Source organism: Python bivittatus, unplaced genomic scaffold (assembly GCF_059951505.1).
Source record: "Python bivittatus isolate LINGU-HERP-01145 unplaced genomic scaffold, Pbiv_v1 ctg000700_np1212, whole genome shotgun sequence".
Taxonomy (NCBI): domain Eukaryota; kingdom Metazoa; phylum Chordata; class Lepidosauria; order Squamata; family Pythonidae; genus Python; species Python bivittatus.
This window is the reverse complement of record NW_028277098.1, coordinates 84,615,390-84,630,172: the sequence shown is the minus strand read 5'-3', so window position 1 is coordinate 84,630,172 and position 14,783 is coordinate 84,615,390. Positions and strand designations below refer to the sequence as shown.

At 38.9% G+C, this 14,783-nt stretch overlaps 1 protein-coding gene across 4 annotated transcripts in view; it reads left to right on the top strand.

Annotated features, from left to right (window-relative positions):
• The window catches only part of SULF2 (sulfatase 2), a 311,016-nt gene that overhangs the window by 142,073 nt on the left and 154,160 nt on the right, over positions 1–14,783 (top strand). For 2 of the 4 annotated variants that reach the window (XM_088154100.1, XM_088154097.1), the window contains exon 5: positions 8,318–8,478. The exons of the other annotated variants lie outside the window; for them this stretch is intronic. The gene's annotated coding sequence lies outside the window, so the exon portion shown is untranslated. The remainder of the gene's footprint in view (positions 1–8,317; positions 8,479–14,783) is intronic. 4 annotated transcript variants of the gene reach the window in all.

Below are 14,783 nucleotides of genomic sequence, written 5' to 3'. Positions count from 1 at the left end.
TCTGGTACTTACTTCACTCTTGAATATGGGAACTGTGTCAAAATATTTTGTTCTGCTGTATAATTTGCAGGCGGACTTTGCCAAAATGTCTGGCTTTAATCTCCAGAAGGAGACATCAGGGTAGGCCAGGGCAAATAACATGAATTTCCTCCTCTAGACTAGTTCTGGCATAAACAACGATTTGACAGGTGATTACTTTGGGCTATGAGCACCTGATTGTTAACAGCATCAGTGAAGGCTTATTACTCCAACAAGTCTTGCTTCGCTTTGCTGTATCTAGTGGAATTTTTCTCTGATGGCTCTTTTTAGTCTTTTTTTAGGGGGTACTTAAAAGATCTAAGGAAGATCAGGTGAAGTTTTAGTCTGTAAAATTAAAGCTTGTCCAGAAGACTATAGAATACAGCTATAGGAATTGCAGTATTGCATGTGTGTGTGTGTGTGTGTGTGTGTATGCATGCATGCATCATGCATGCATGCATGCATGCAGCTGGAATGTATTCATTGATTTATTTATTTACATATTATGTACATTTATATGGCCACCCATCTTGCAATCAACTCAGAGCAGCAAACAAGCATACAACCACACATATTATTATTTCTATCACTGATGCTGTTACTGCTTCTAGTAATAATTATGTAGTACCATCACTTTGCATTACAAAGTAACATTAAAAAAAAGCCGTAGGTCCCATCCTAATATCAGAGGAAAGAGCAGAGAAGAAGGGCAGGAATGGCTGAGAAAGAAGGGTGGTAGGAAATACATATCCAGATAGTTAAACACAGTTTCAGTCATGGATGAAGATTATATGTGTGAGCCAAAGGATTCATAAATCAAGCTGAGTTTGATGGGTAACAGAAGGAGGTTATAAATAACATTTATATAATTGTATGGCTAGAAGAGTAGTTCAAGCACAACTTGTCCATAAAGCAATGTGCCACAGTTTGAGAGTAAACGTTAGCGTTATTTAAAATTCTTAGCCCTCATGATTTCAGAAGCAATGCATGCCAGCCCTTCAAGGTAGACCAGACTTGAATTCCAAAGTGATGAATACTAAAACTACTTTTATTATAGGGTTACAGTAACAGAGTCTTGCAACCTCTGAATGTGCCTCCCCCTCCCTGCCTTTATCCTAAAGAGAACTTTTGAGAACTCAATCATTACTGATTCTGCGGCGACTGCCTGGATGAGTCCCTGCAGTTTTCGAGGCAAGGTGTTTCGGAAGTGGTTTGTCATTGCCTCCTTCCTAGAGCAGAGCCCAGCTGGCGAGCACAGGAGGCAGGGTTTCCATTGCTTTGCGCCTTTTTCGGGCGTCCATGGCTTCCGCGTTACCGGCAACTGCTCCCGTCTCCTTTGCAAGGCGCCGCCAGCATTTTTCCTCCCACCGGGGTGAGAGTACCCATTTATCTACTCACGTACGTTTTCGAGCTGCTGGGTTGACAGGAGCTGGGGAGGAAGCAGGAGCTCACTCTGCTGTGCAGAGCTGGGCTCGAACCGCTGAAGTGTCGACCATTTCTGGCCAGCAACTTTCAGCGTCATTAAGCCGCTGCGCCACTGCATCCCCCAAAGAGAACTAGGGAGGGCCAAGTCTGAGACATTTTCTCACATTATATCCCTGTTTTGGACTCAGATTTCTATTATCTGACCATTGCTTTGGCTGCGACTCTTCCTCCTGTTCCTCAAGGTTATTCTCAGAGCCGATTAACAATGCACAATGCAGAGAATGTTAGTCGTGCTATTTCATATTCAATAGTTTTAAAACTGGAACTGCAGTAATTAATTTAACCCATGGTTCTGTGATGCGTCCAAATTTTCAAAATGTAGAATTTCATTATTTACTTCTAAGAAACATCTTGTTGCATTTTCCACCATATAGCCTCCTGTATATATTTTTTAATAATATTTTTTTAATCACATAGTTCCCAGAGCATGTAAAGTGGGGTGTGGCTACAGCTTAGTTCTTTGTTTACTTTCTAGTACAGGTAGTCCTCATTTAGCAACTGCCTCATTTAGCAACCATTCGCAGTTACGACAGTAATGAAAAAGTAGCTTTACAACCAGTCCTCACATTTATGACCTTTGCAGGTCTGTAAAGCAAAGGAAAGAGGAAGTAAGTTCATAAGCACAGTCATGGTTTCACTTAGTGACTGCTTCACTTAACGACTGAGTTGCCGGTTCCAATTGTGGTCGCTAACAAGGATTACCTGTATATGGTTGTTTTGTGATTGACCAAACTCATATGGCAACCATTTTATAAGAGTGCTAAGCCATCTTCTCAATATTCCATTTACTAATAGAGATATCTAGCATTGTTCTATTTGCTTATTGATGTTAGAAATGGAATGTGAAACAAAATGATACAGAGGGACTGTCCCACTTCAGGCAGCCAGGTATATTCCATTTTTGTCACATCTAGCACAACCCATCTGGGTTGTAGTGAGAATTTGATAGGTAAGTGAAGATCATGTATATTTCCTCCTGAGTAGCTTGGAGAGAAAAAGTTTTAAAAAAATTAATAAACCTTCAGGGTGTCTCCCCTTTTCCTCCTTGTTTTCTTTTATTTTCCATATAGAAATAATTGAAAATTACACTGAGTTTTTATAATGTATTCCCTTTTCTTTTCTTTTTTACTATTAATCCATTATACATGTAATATCATACTCATATTCCACTTTCTTTTAAAAATCTAGTTATATGTGATAAATCTTTCTTTCTGAAAATGGAATTCATATTCAGGATTCCCAGATTTTCAGGGAAAAAAAATGACAGCTAAAAATCTCATATGGAAAATAACTTTCTATAACTTCTTTTACTTTCAGCTGTTGAGTATTTAGATAGTGTAGAATTATTAAACAAACATTGACTAAAAAATAATGTTAAACAGTCTTTTCCAGCCCATTATCTTTCTCCTGTATTAGATTTCAACTCCCAGCCCAGGTGGAAAATGCAACAAGGTGTTTCTTAGAAGTAAATAATGAAATTCTACATTTTGATTCAGTATTTCAGATGGCCAAGCTATACACATAAACTGCTGCTGTGCAATCTACTTACAATAGCAATATATTACTGGAACATCACACTGCTATAACATTACTCTTTTTGTTCTTGGAAATAAATAAATAAATATCTGTCACTATTCTGTCACTGTACTCCCATGTGACTGCTTATATGTACAGTTCTATGATTTCTGGTTCATGGAAACAGATGTTTCCTATGACTGTGTTGTTCTGTTGTTTATATGGCTAATGTGAACAGGTATAAGTGCTTACAGACTTTTTGTTGTCTAGAAAAATAACATTTGGGGATGTCTTTACATAAGGACATGAGAATAGTCCTGCTGATCAGATCAGGGCCCATTTTAATCCAGCATTGTACTTCTCACAGTGGCCAGTCGAATGCCTCTGATGTGCTCAGAAGCAGAAATAGATACATACACATATCCTACTGTTGTTCCTCTCTGACTGGTATTTTGAAGCATGCTTGCTCCCAAGATCTTGAGGTATCTTTGAATCATCAAGACTTGCTCTCAAAAATTGATTCAGTACCTTTTTAAAGAACCCAAGTTAGTGGCCAGTATCTTGTGGTATTGAATGCTACAAGATTCACAGATTTTTGTAAAGAAATACTTCTTTGTATCTATTCTGGACTTCATTCCAGTTTTATTGACTTTTGGTTTTGAGAAGGTGCAAAACTTATTCAGTTGAACTTAATTGTTAGATGCTTCCAGTTCTGGCCTGTTTGGTTTTCTTTTAGCTGAAGTTATAAATTTACGGTGTAGTGTCCTTATTCCCAGAAATATTTTTCAACTGGGCAAATTTCTTCATGTTTCATGGATGGTGTCTATTTGAATTTACAGTTTGCTATAATCATCTTTGTAGGCTCTTAATTCCATTCCATCATAACCAAGTATCATCTGGCTTCTATTTTTTCAAGGTTTGCAACACTCTTTTCCCATCCCCTCATTTCACCCATAGCATGTCACTTTTGATTAAGCAGTCATAAAGCCATTTCCCCAGCTTCTAAAGGGTAAAAGTCAAAAATCAATAATGTGCTGGTCCTCCCTGAGCACAGTAGCAGTCAGAGGTAAATGAATGATTAAACATGATGAATAACAGTGTAATGGAAGACGCAAAGTAGGGGAAAGTGCTCACTTTAGCCTAAACTCTGAGATTTATTGCTGAGTCCTACAAATAATAGAATCATCAATCTTCCAAGGACTAAAAAAGGCATCTACTGCAGTAACTTTTAAAAGCATTGAAAGAAATCTTACCACCTCATCCTCGATAGTTGTCAATGGCCATTGAAAAAGTGTTAATTTGCTGTGAAAAGAGGGTGTTGATATAGTAGCTGAATTATTTTCATAAATAACAGCTAGCTTTAGTTAAATTCACCACTGTTCTGAATGTTTGTGTCAATTAACATAAAGCAAAAGTTTGACTTCTGAAAAGTGGGATAGAAAATATGCCAAAAGGCTAATCAAATGAGCTGACGTATATATCTAAAATATCTCTAAAACATATTATCTAAAATCAACTCCCAATAAATTTAGTTTGGAATGAGAAAATGGTATGTAGATAATTAATGATGTGCAAAAATAATCTTTGGAAGGGAAGAATAATCACCAGTTGAATTGTATGACACCAATCGAACAAGATTATCCAGACTCACCAGTTAAGCTACTCCTGTCTTGTGCTCAGGCAGGCTTGACTCTAAACCAGGTTAAGGAAATCCTATCTGGACTGAAACATTTTAGGAACAGCTTGCAAGGAATTCAATCCACACTGCAGGTTACTATACCCTCCCACTGGATAATTCACCTGCTGCAGTCAGTCAACTCCATTAGGTACCGCAGGCCAGGAAATCAACTCCACATGAAAGCTAAAACTACTTTTATTGAGATTGGCTGTAATAACAGAATCTTGCAAGTCAGGACCTCTTCCTCCTCCTTCACTGAATTAGGGAGGCATCTGCAGGCCTGCTTCAGAATGTTACCTCATTGTTCTGGACTTAAAAAATGTTTCACCCCCTTTTGCCCTAACAGTTCCTGCATATTTCCATCAAGGCTATCTTCCTTAGTCTCTACACCTGCTGTACTCTCCCCTTTTCTCTTCCAGGAAAGTAATTGCCAATCACTTTCCTTTTTGTGGGCAGGTCTTGAATTCAAGATAAAAGACAAATTTAAAAGGTATTAGAGAACATGGTAAGGATTGACCCAATCAAAAGTTTCCAAAGTAGCTAATGAACTACTGATGTTAGCCTGCAATAAATTGAAGTGCAAATGGACAGGAGCACCAGAGGTGATATAACACAGAAAAATATATTTTGGAAGTAGAGCAGAGAGACATGACAGTTGTTTCATAGTGGGGGGGGGGGCGGGATAAATAGAGGGTGACATCCATTTCTGCCTTCCAGAAAAAGTTGTCTGTTCTGATTATAGGATAAGTGGACAGTATATATCAGCCCCATGTTTCACTGGAAACTACTTGAGCATTTGTTCTCTTGGTTTAGGGAAGATCATTGCGATAGAAGTCTAGGAATTTCTGCTTGAAATACACTAGCTTTTAATACAAAGAAAGGGAATTTGCAGCATACACTGTCTTTTTTTTTTTTCCCTGGAAAGCATATGCGCTAAACACACTTGCTAGGAATATATTCCTCTTACCCCAGTGGGATTTCTGATACATATACAGGATCACAGAATTAGGTCTCACACTGCAGCATCATTTTTTAAAGAATGTATAGTTAGAATCCCAGGCTCATATGCTTCAATTACTAATTTTAAGGGTACAAAATTGATCATATATCAAAGGTTTCCTCATTTTAATAATTTAAAGTATATATTTAAATGTTTATTTCATTATATTAATTAATACAGTTAATTTCATTGCGTAATCATAGATCACAATTGGGCTTGAATAAGGTTTTATCCCTAACTCATTATGCCCCAAACCATTTATGCTAGATTGTGATTCCTTGTTGTATTACACTGAAGGTTCACCTACTTCTATCTGGTAGCTTGTCCTGTTTTCAACACTTTTTGCTACAGCACTGGTGCTCCACTGTTGGTGCTTCAATGTAATTTCTGATATCTATATCCAGTGTAATAAAAAATAGTTTTTTTTTTTAAGGGGGAAGAGGACCTTCATGTGGCTTCTTCAAACACAATACTGCAATTACCTTTCAAAAGCATTTTTTCCCCTTTTTTTACTTCTGCAAATTTCAGGACTCTGCCAAGAATGTTCATACTCTTTCTTGTTACTCGGCGGCTAAGGTTTTGGCTGCCATCCCATGGAAATAAACCAGTTGCGTTTGCAATTAGGAGTGGTATATGTCAGGGCAAGCATAGGAGAAATCCTTCCTTGGTGAAGAATATATTGTTGGCAAATACAGAAGCCACGTTGCTTTGCTGTTAAAAAGAGAAAGAGAGAACGTTCCAGAAATAAGGTACAACCTTATCCTTCTTCAGCAACCAGCCATTAAATAAATGGCAATAACGAAAAAAGACCCACAGAATGGCTCAGACCTGTTGTTTCTAACTGTATCATAGATAACATCTGGTGACGGATTATATTTTCTCAGGTTAAAAAGAAAATCATTTACATCCAATACTAAATATATGCTAAAATAAAAATGATTTCTAAATTTTATTTATTTATTTATATGTCACATTTGTGTAGCCACCCATATCACACAAAGCAACTCTGGGCAACAAGTATTAATAAAATACTTGTTAAAATTAATAAAATTTTATTAATAAGATAAAATAACAAGTAAATAAAAAGCATTATAAAAAGATAAAAAGTTATTATTAAAATAAAAATATTATCACAAATTTTTAAAAATTTAGATTTTAAAATATATAATATCATATATTCATCCTTTAGCAGAGGTCTTGCTACACCTGGCCCTTGGGGATGACATTCAGATCTTTCCCAGCAAACAAAGCTCCCAAAGGACCATCTATAAAATAGGTTTAAGATTACTAACTCTCTGTTAGAGATGAGGCAGTCTTGTGGCCTTCGCCTGGTCACCGTGACCAGTTTTGCACAGCACTTGCCAACAAAGTGAATGAGATTTACCATAGCCTTGACTCACACAGGCAGAGTCTTTCATGGTGATGGGGTACTGTCTTATATTATCTGTGACTCCTTTAAGCTTGTGACCTCTGAGGAAGTGGCTAGGATACTGTCTCATTTGTCTTCAGTTATTTGTATTTTAGATCTCTTCTGGCTGTTGCAGGGAATGGGAGGAGTGGTGACCACTTAGATCAGGGAGATTGCTAATGTCTCTTTATGAGAGGATGACCTGCTAGCAGCCTTGAAGGAAGCTATGATGTGTCCCCTTCTGAAGAGGCTGTCCCTAGATCCAAGGGTTTTAGATCACCATTATCCTGAGTCCAACCTTCCCTTCTTGGGGAAAGTTGTTGAGACAGCGGCAGTTGTTCAGTTCCAAGACACTAGATGAAGCAGATTATCAGGACCCTTTTCAAGTCAGGGTTAAAACCAGGATATGGAACAAAGATGGGACCTGGCTGGGAGGAGGTAATCCCCCCTGGTCCTCTTGGATCTCTCTTTGGCTTTTGATACCATTCACCATTGTATTTTACTGGACTACCCACAGGGGTTGGGAATCGGAGGCATTGTTTTGCAATGGCTTTGTACCTTCCTCAGTGGGTAATTTCAATCTGTGAAAGTTTGGGAAGAGAGATTGGCTCAGTGGCTTCTAATATGTGATGTGCCATAAGGGTCGCTTCTCTTCCCCCAGTTCTTTAACATCTACATGAAGCTTCTAGGTGAGGTCATTCCACAGTTTCAAATACAGTATTACCAATTGTACATTGTTTTCCCAGGCTATAAGGGAGATGCTATCAATGTCCTTTCCCAGTGTCTGGAAGCTATAAAGGTCTGGATGGGAGGGAACAGGCTGAAGCCTATGGAATTGCTGTTTGTCCATCAGGGCTCTCTGTCACCACCTGGATTGCTTCTTGACAGGGAAGCACTACCTTGCCTGTAAAGGAGTAGGTCCACAATTTGCTTGTGCTAGATCAACAGGTGCAAATCATGGCTGGAAGGTGCCAGTTGCAGCCATATCTGGGGCAGGGATATCTGGTTACAGTAATTCACACCCTCATCTCTGCCTGGCTAAACTCCTGCAGTGCACTTTACATGGGACTGCCCTTAAGAGACTACTTGAAAACTGCAACTAGTCCAGAACACAGTGGCTCATGTGCTTACTGGCTCTCATCAGTGGGAGCATATAACATAAATTCTGCAGGCCCTGTACTGGTTACTGATTGGTTTCCATGTACGGTTTAAGGTTAAGCCGGGGATGCGGTGGCGCAGCGGCTTAATGATGCTGAAAGTTGCAGGCCAGAAGTGGTCAACACTTCAAACACTGGTTTGAGCCCAGCTTCGCGCAGCAGAATGAGCTCCTGCTTCCTCCCCAGTTCCTGTCAACCCAACAGTTCGAAAACTTACGTGAGTAGATAAATGGGTACTCTCACCCCGGTGGGAAGAAAAATGCTGGTGGTGCCTTGCAAAAGGAGTCAGGAGCAGTTGCCGGTAGCGAGGAAGCCGCGCTTGCCCAAAAAAGGTGCGAAGCAACGGAAACCCTGCCTCCTGTGCTCGCCAGCTGGGCTCTGCTCTAGGAAGGAGGCACTGGCAGACCACTTCCGAAACACCTTGCCTTGAAAACTTCAAGGACTCGTCCAAAGCAGTCACCACAGAGTCGGTAACGACTGAGTGCAGATTAAAAAAAAGTTTAAGGTGCTGGTATTGACCTATAAAGCCTTTTATGGCTTAACACCTGGATAACTACAAGACCATCTGCTCCATCCAGCATTGGTCAGAGCTATTAGAAAGGAAGAAATTACTTATCCCACTTTTTCAAGAGGTTCAGGGGCTGAGGCTAGAAGGTATCCCCTCTATGCCTATGCTTTTCCCCCAAAAATTCCCCTGTGAATTCCTCTTGAAATAGATACCATAGACTGTTTGACTATTACACTGTCTTAACAAGATAGGGTGCTATGATTTTAAAGTATAACATAGAAAAATACATATACTTAGTGTATCTATTTTTTAATCAGAGTTCGCTTTTTTGTTTTGTATTTTAACATATCAGGAATACAAGCAGTGGAAGGTGGAGAGAGGGAGATGTTCATATATATTAGCTGTTTCCTCACAGCTGAAGAAATAACACATGGCTCTCTGTATTTCCCATCTCTACAGAATAATTATGTCCAGAATCTAAAATTACCTAGTTGTATGATTAAGTAAATACATGCAAACAGATGATTAAAGTAAGGAATACATAGCGCGGCTGTTGGAAGAAAAGGTCACACAATGTTTTTGTCCTACTGAAGATACATAAAGTAAAGATGATCGTTAAATGTTAGCCTAACATCTGGTAGATGAAAGATCCATTTAATGATAGAAATGCTGCTTATTGCTACTACATATTTAATTCTTTGGCTGACTACTTAGGAAGGAGTCTAAAAAGCTGAGAGTTAATTAAAAAGTTATTTTTGCCATTAAAAGGGCAGTGTCGAGAAGTAAAAGAGACAGAAAACTATAATTCAAATCTCTCTCTCTCTCTCTCTCTCTCTCAAGAGCAGTGCAGACTCTCCATTTCCTCTGATCTTAATTAATAAAAATACTGTAGTTCATTCATTCATTCAATGTATGCCTGCCATGATCAAGGAGGCTCTTGATGGTTTATAATACATCTATAACAGTACAATAACATTTCCACAGTATATTAAATAAAATAAAAATCACAATACAAAGCAATATAATAAAATACCCATAATGCACAGATAAAACAGAATTAAGGTACTGTAAGTAGTCAGTTGTTAACATATGAACAATTAAGAACCAGTAAAATCAATGGCAATATTTTATATCCAAAGCTATCCAGAATAATTCCATGTATAATAGCTTGCCAAAAGCCAACAATGTGGAAACAGATAAATTTCCATGGGAGAGCTACTCCGGATGCATATACAGCAACAGGGGAAAAAAGAAAAAGAAAAAAGAAAAAAAGCATGCCTAGTAATAGGAATTCTCCAAAAAATGGTTGTGCAAGAGAGAGATTTTGGCTTTCTGGGTTTCAGATCCTACAACGGCTGCAACGCTGAGGTCAGGGAGGGGAGGTGGCAGTGATCTTGAGAGACGTTTTAGCTGCATTAGCTGTGCTATAGAGCTAATGAGTTGTTAATGCCTGTGGGTGAAGCTGGCTCTATGGAAATGCTAGTGAACCTGCTCATGTTCCACCCACATACTTAGGATCCCTTCCTATGCTCCTGGGCTTTCTTGCTAGGCTGGTGTTGGGAATGCCTCTTTCCACATGCCATTGGTGCTAGGGAATTTCAGTCTTCATGTCCTGGAGTTGTGTTCTGGAACAGCTTAGGAATTCCTGGCTATGGCAACTGTGGGCTAGTTGCAAGTAATCTTGGGCTGAACCTCTACAGATGGACCCCTGTTAGGTCTTGTCTTTGACTCAGAGCAGTTGTCATGTAATCTGATAATTAAAGACATTGTTCTGGGTCCTTTGCCATGATCAGGTCTCTGTCTGGTCCACATGAGTTTTTTCACTACGCAAGACCTCTGCAGGGTGGGTGGACTGATTAAGATGGTTGCCCTAGGGATATAAATGGATTTCTATGAATGCTTGGAGATTTACCCAGATCCTGGAAAGGAGCTGTGTTGAATACTTGGGCAAACCAAGAGGTGATCAGAGCACTTGACAAGTTTGCTCCTGGGTAACCTTCTATATTGGGCAATCCTGAGGTGCCCCTTAGTTTACTGAGATGAAACAACAAAAGCAAGGCCTGGAGTATTGATGGATAAAGGTGAAAAGTAAACTTGACTAAGCATTAGGTAAGAGAAGAAATATGTTTGAGCCTACAGTCCATCAATAAAGACAGCAAAGTATCAGTATTTCTCCACTATATCAGTAAGTTATCTTCCAGCAGTCTTGTTTAAGATAGCCCACTCATTTGGAGGAATGAACAGAAAGATATGCCAGCAGACTGTTGTGATGCATTTGCATAACAGTTTGGTGATAAAGTCAAATTGACTGGAGTCTTAACTCTTCACAGGTTGGGTTTGAAATGGTTACTGTCTTGTAATGTGGACTGGGATTCATTTGAGCTTGTGGATTCTCATAAAGTGGATAGGGTGCTCTCTAACATGACCTTCATTACCTGTGACTTAGATCCATGCCCTTTCTGGCTTTCTTGGGCAGCTGGGGGACTGAACAGCTGAATCCAGGAGGTGGTCAATGAATTTTTGGAAGAGAGGGCTATACCAGATGCCTTTGAGGAGGTGGTAGTATGGGTAATTCTTAAGAAGCCTTCTTGGGTCTATCTATATTAGAACATTATTACCTTATCTTCAACCCTCCTTTTTAGGGAAGGTTTTTGAGAAGATAGTGGGATTTCAGTTCCAGAGCACCACAGTGAATTATCTGGATCCCTTTCAGTCATTGTTTAGGCCTGGGCCTCAGATGAAAATGGCATTTTGCTTTGGTGGATGACCTTTGTTGAGACCTGGATAAAAGTGCCCCCCTTAGTCCTATTTGACCTCTCAGTGGTGTTGACCATGAGGGGTAAGTATTGAGGGTACTGTGTTTACTGTGGTACTGCTCATTCCTGATATATATTTAGGCAAGGAGTTAAAGTTGTAGGATGAGGTACTCAGTAACCACCAGCAAATGAACATTCATTGGTTGACAGTTGTCTATATTCTGTTATTTACCAAAAAGGGCAAGCTCTGATTGGCTGGTGGTTCTCTGAGACCTCTATAGCCTTAGAAATATGTAAGTGTTCCTGTGTTCGAAGCATCTTGATATCCAATAGGTCTGAAAATAGTCACAACCACCTGGCTGTATCTCAGGTGTTTTAAACTGAACTCAGGAGGGTTGGAAAGACTGTTCATACGAAAGACCCTTGTTATGTAGTACAGTTAGGTTTAGAATGCTTCATTGACAAGAGATACTGCTGAAAAGAATATGAACAAATTAGTTTGTTAATGTTCTTATAAATGCATTATGATACTATACTAAAGAATAATATTGATGCTGTCACAGACTGTGCTATGGAAATGCATGCCTTTTAGCTAAAATGTTCTGGCTTGATTTTGTCTACAAACCATCTGTTGTTACTAGCTAGCTTCCATGCTGTTCTGACATTTTCTTCTTTTTTAAATTCATTAAGTCAAGGGGTGTGTGTGTGTGTGTACATTACATTCCTCATAGCTAAAAATGGAAAATTTCACATGCATATTTTATAACAAAATGCTTTGTAAAAAACATTACTCTTAATTTTTTTTAATCTTACCATACTTTATTTTCCTAACAACTGAAACTATTTAGAGTTCTCTTGTTCCTTTCATAACCTGAAATTAAGAATATAAGAGTGGATGCTTCTTCCAGAGGCTAGAAAAAAGTCCATTATTTATTTGCATGTATTTACTTAAGATATGCACATTTGAATAGCCCACTGAGAAGCCTTAACACTTGAGCTAAAGAAAACTGGTTGGTCAGGTGGTAATAAAGCATAACTACAGCATGTATTTTTAAAAGCATTAAGAAGTAAGTGCTTTCCTTCTCCCTGGAGCCAGAATATACAAGAATTTTGAGAACATGCCAAACAATGTTTTCATATTCTTGTTATGCATCATTTACTGAATCACTTGTGAAGCTACTTCCTCAAATAATCCCAGCTACTAGGAATCATCTTCTGTAGTTTATATTCTTTTTCCTTTCTTCCCTTTTCTTAAAAATATCTGCTGTGTGAGAAATGGAAAAAAGCAAAAACAGAAAAAGGAGCCTGAAGTAACCTCTCATGCAAAGGCAACACCTTACCTTTTCTTTACCCTTGTACTAGACCAGTGTTTTTCAACCTTAGCAACTTGAAGATGTGTGGACTTCAACTTCCAGAATTCCACAGCCAGCCATGTACTAGAGGAAGCAGCAGAATCTTGAGGCAGCATGTTAAGAAAAACTTCCATGCTTATGTCAACTTACAAAAGACAGGCAACCCCTTTATTAGACTAACTCAAAATTACAAAATACGGTGGCAGTTCTCAAGAACCCTTTATTAGGCATTGTAATAAACCTGTGTGAATTTTGCCTATGGATGGATTAACAGCCTGATTTTATCCTTTCCTGGGGGGGTGGGAGGGAATCAATCATAATTGTTTGGGCAACTTGGTGGGGGCTTGGGTTCAACCGGACACCACCTCTGTACCTAATAGGATCAATTTGCATATCTGTAGTCTCTTCCTTGATTCTAACTGTGATCAATATGCACAGCTTGAACAATGGTCATGTTTTCCCTCTTTTCCTTTTCCTTTCTTTTTTTAAAAAAGTCTTGTCTGATCAACAGTTTTTGAGAATGTGAAAGCTAGTGCATTAATTTGTGATCATAACAGAGGTATTGTCCTAATATGGATTATTTTTTCTCATAGTCAGCAGGATTGTTCTTTCTTTTTCTTCTTTCTGTTATGACAAATCTTATTTCTGAACTGTCTTTCATTTAATACCCCATACTGGCTACCTTACTTTTAAGTTATAAAGAAAACCATAAGCAGTCTAGAGGGTGGAAATATCCTGCCATCTATACAAACATAAGAGAACCTGTATTTTCTCCTTAAGGTCCACTGGACATATCTTAATGTCTTGACAATGACTGTGATATTTTTAAGTCATCACTCAGCAGATAGAGTGCCTTCTTAAGTGGGTAACATAAATCTCTATCTAGGGCCAGGTTGTGGTTTGAACACACACTGATGTATCAGTTCGGCAGAAATGAAGTAGAGGCGTCTGCAGCAACAATCACTGGCTTCAAAATGGCAGGTGCAACCAGATGATGGAAACCCCATGCCTTTTTAACATGTACCACATCCACATTGCACACACATAGAAACAGGTGGGCTTCCATCACCCAATTGCACTCAACATTTTGAAGCCGGGGCAATTGCTACGGATGCCCCTAGATCCCAGACTGCTTTGTGCTTGACTGGAAGATCCTCGTAAACACCACGTATGCCTCCCACTGTGGCAGAAAAGTAAGCTGTGATATAAACATCTACAATAGATGAACTAATAGTTAGGATTAGGCTAACCATTACTAGTTTAAATATCACTGTATTAAATAATTAGACAAATCTGTGTAGGACAAGACTGTTAATGGTTAACCCTTGTTGTTAACCCTTGTTGTACGCCACCCAGAGTCACTTGTTTGTGAGATGGGCGGCCATATAAATTTGACGAATAAATAAATAAAATAAAGAATGGTTATAAACTATAATAGCTAATGGTTCTTTTGTGTTCATCTCAGTAGGCAGCCTTCAGCGTTAGGACTGTACATACAAGTGTGCCACTGCTGAAAATAGTAAAGTAACGCCTATTAGAGTTGTGCAGTTTAATCTCCCAAAAGTAGTTTGAGGTGTAAGAATGGAAATGTAGCACCTGTCTCCAATACCTTAAAGCAACTGTACCTTTACCTGTGATCCTGTGTCTGCTGCTATATGATTCTGGGAAAGGGTGTGGCTGCTTTAAGGTGTTGCAGAATAGGTGCTATGTTCATGCCTACACATGCTTTGAAGCATCTTTTGGAACCTGAGTCTTGCACAGCCTTAATTCCTGTATATCTCAAAAGAAAAGAAAAACCCTGAAAAAATACAACGCATCACATAATTCTGCCTTCCCAGAAATAGTGCTGACTCCAATTTGTACAGGTAGTCCTTGTTTAATGACTGCCTTGGACGGCAACCATTCA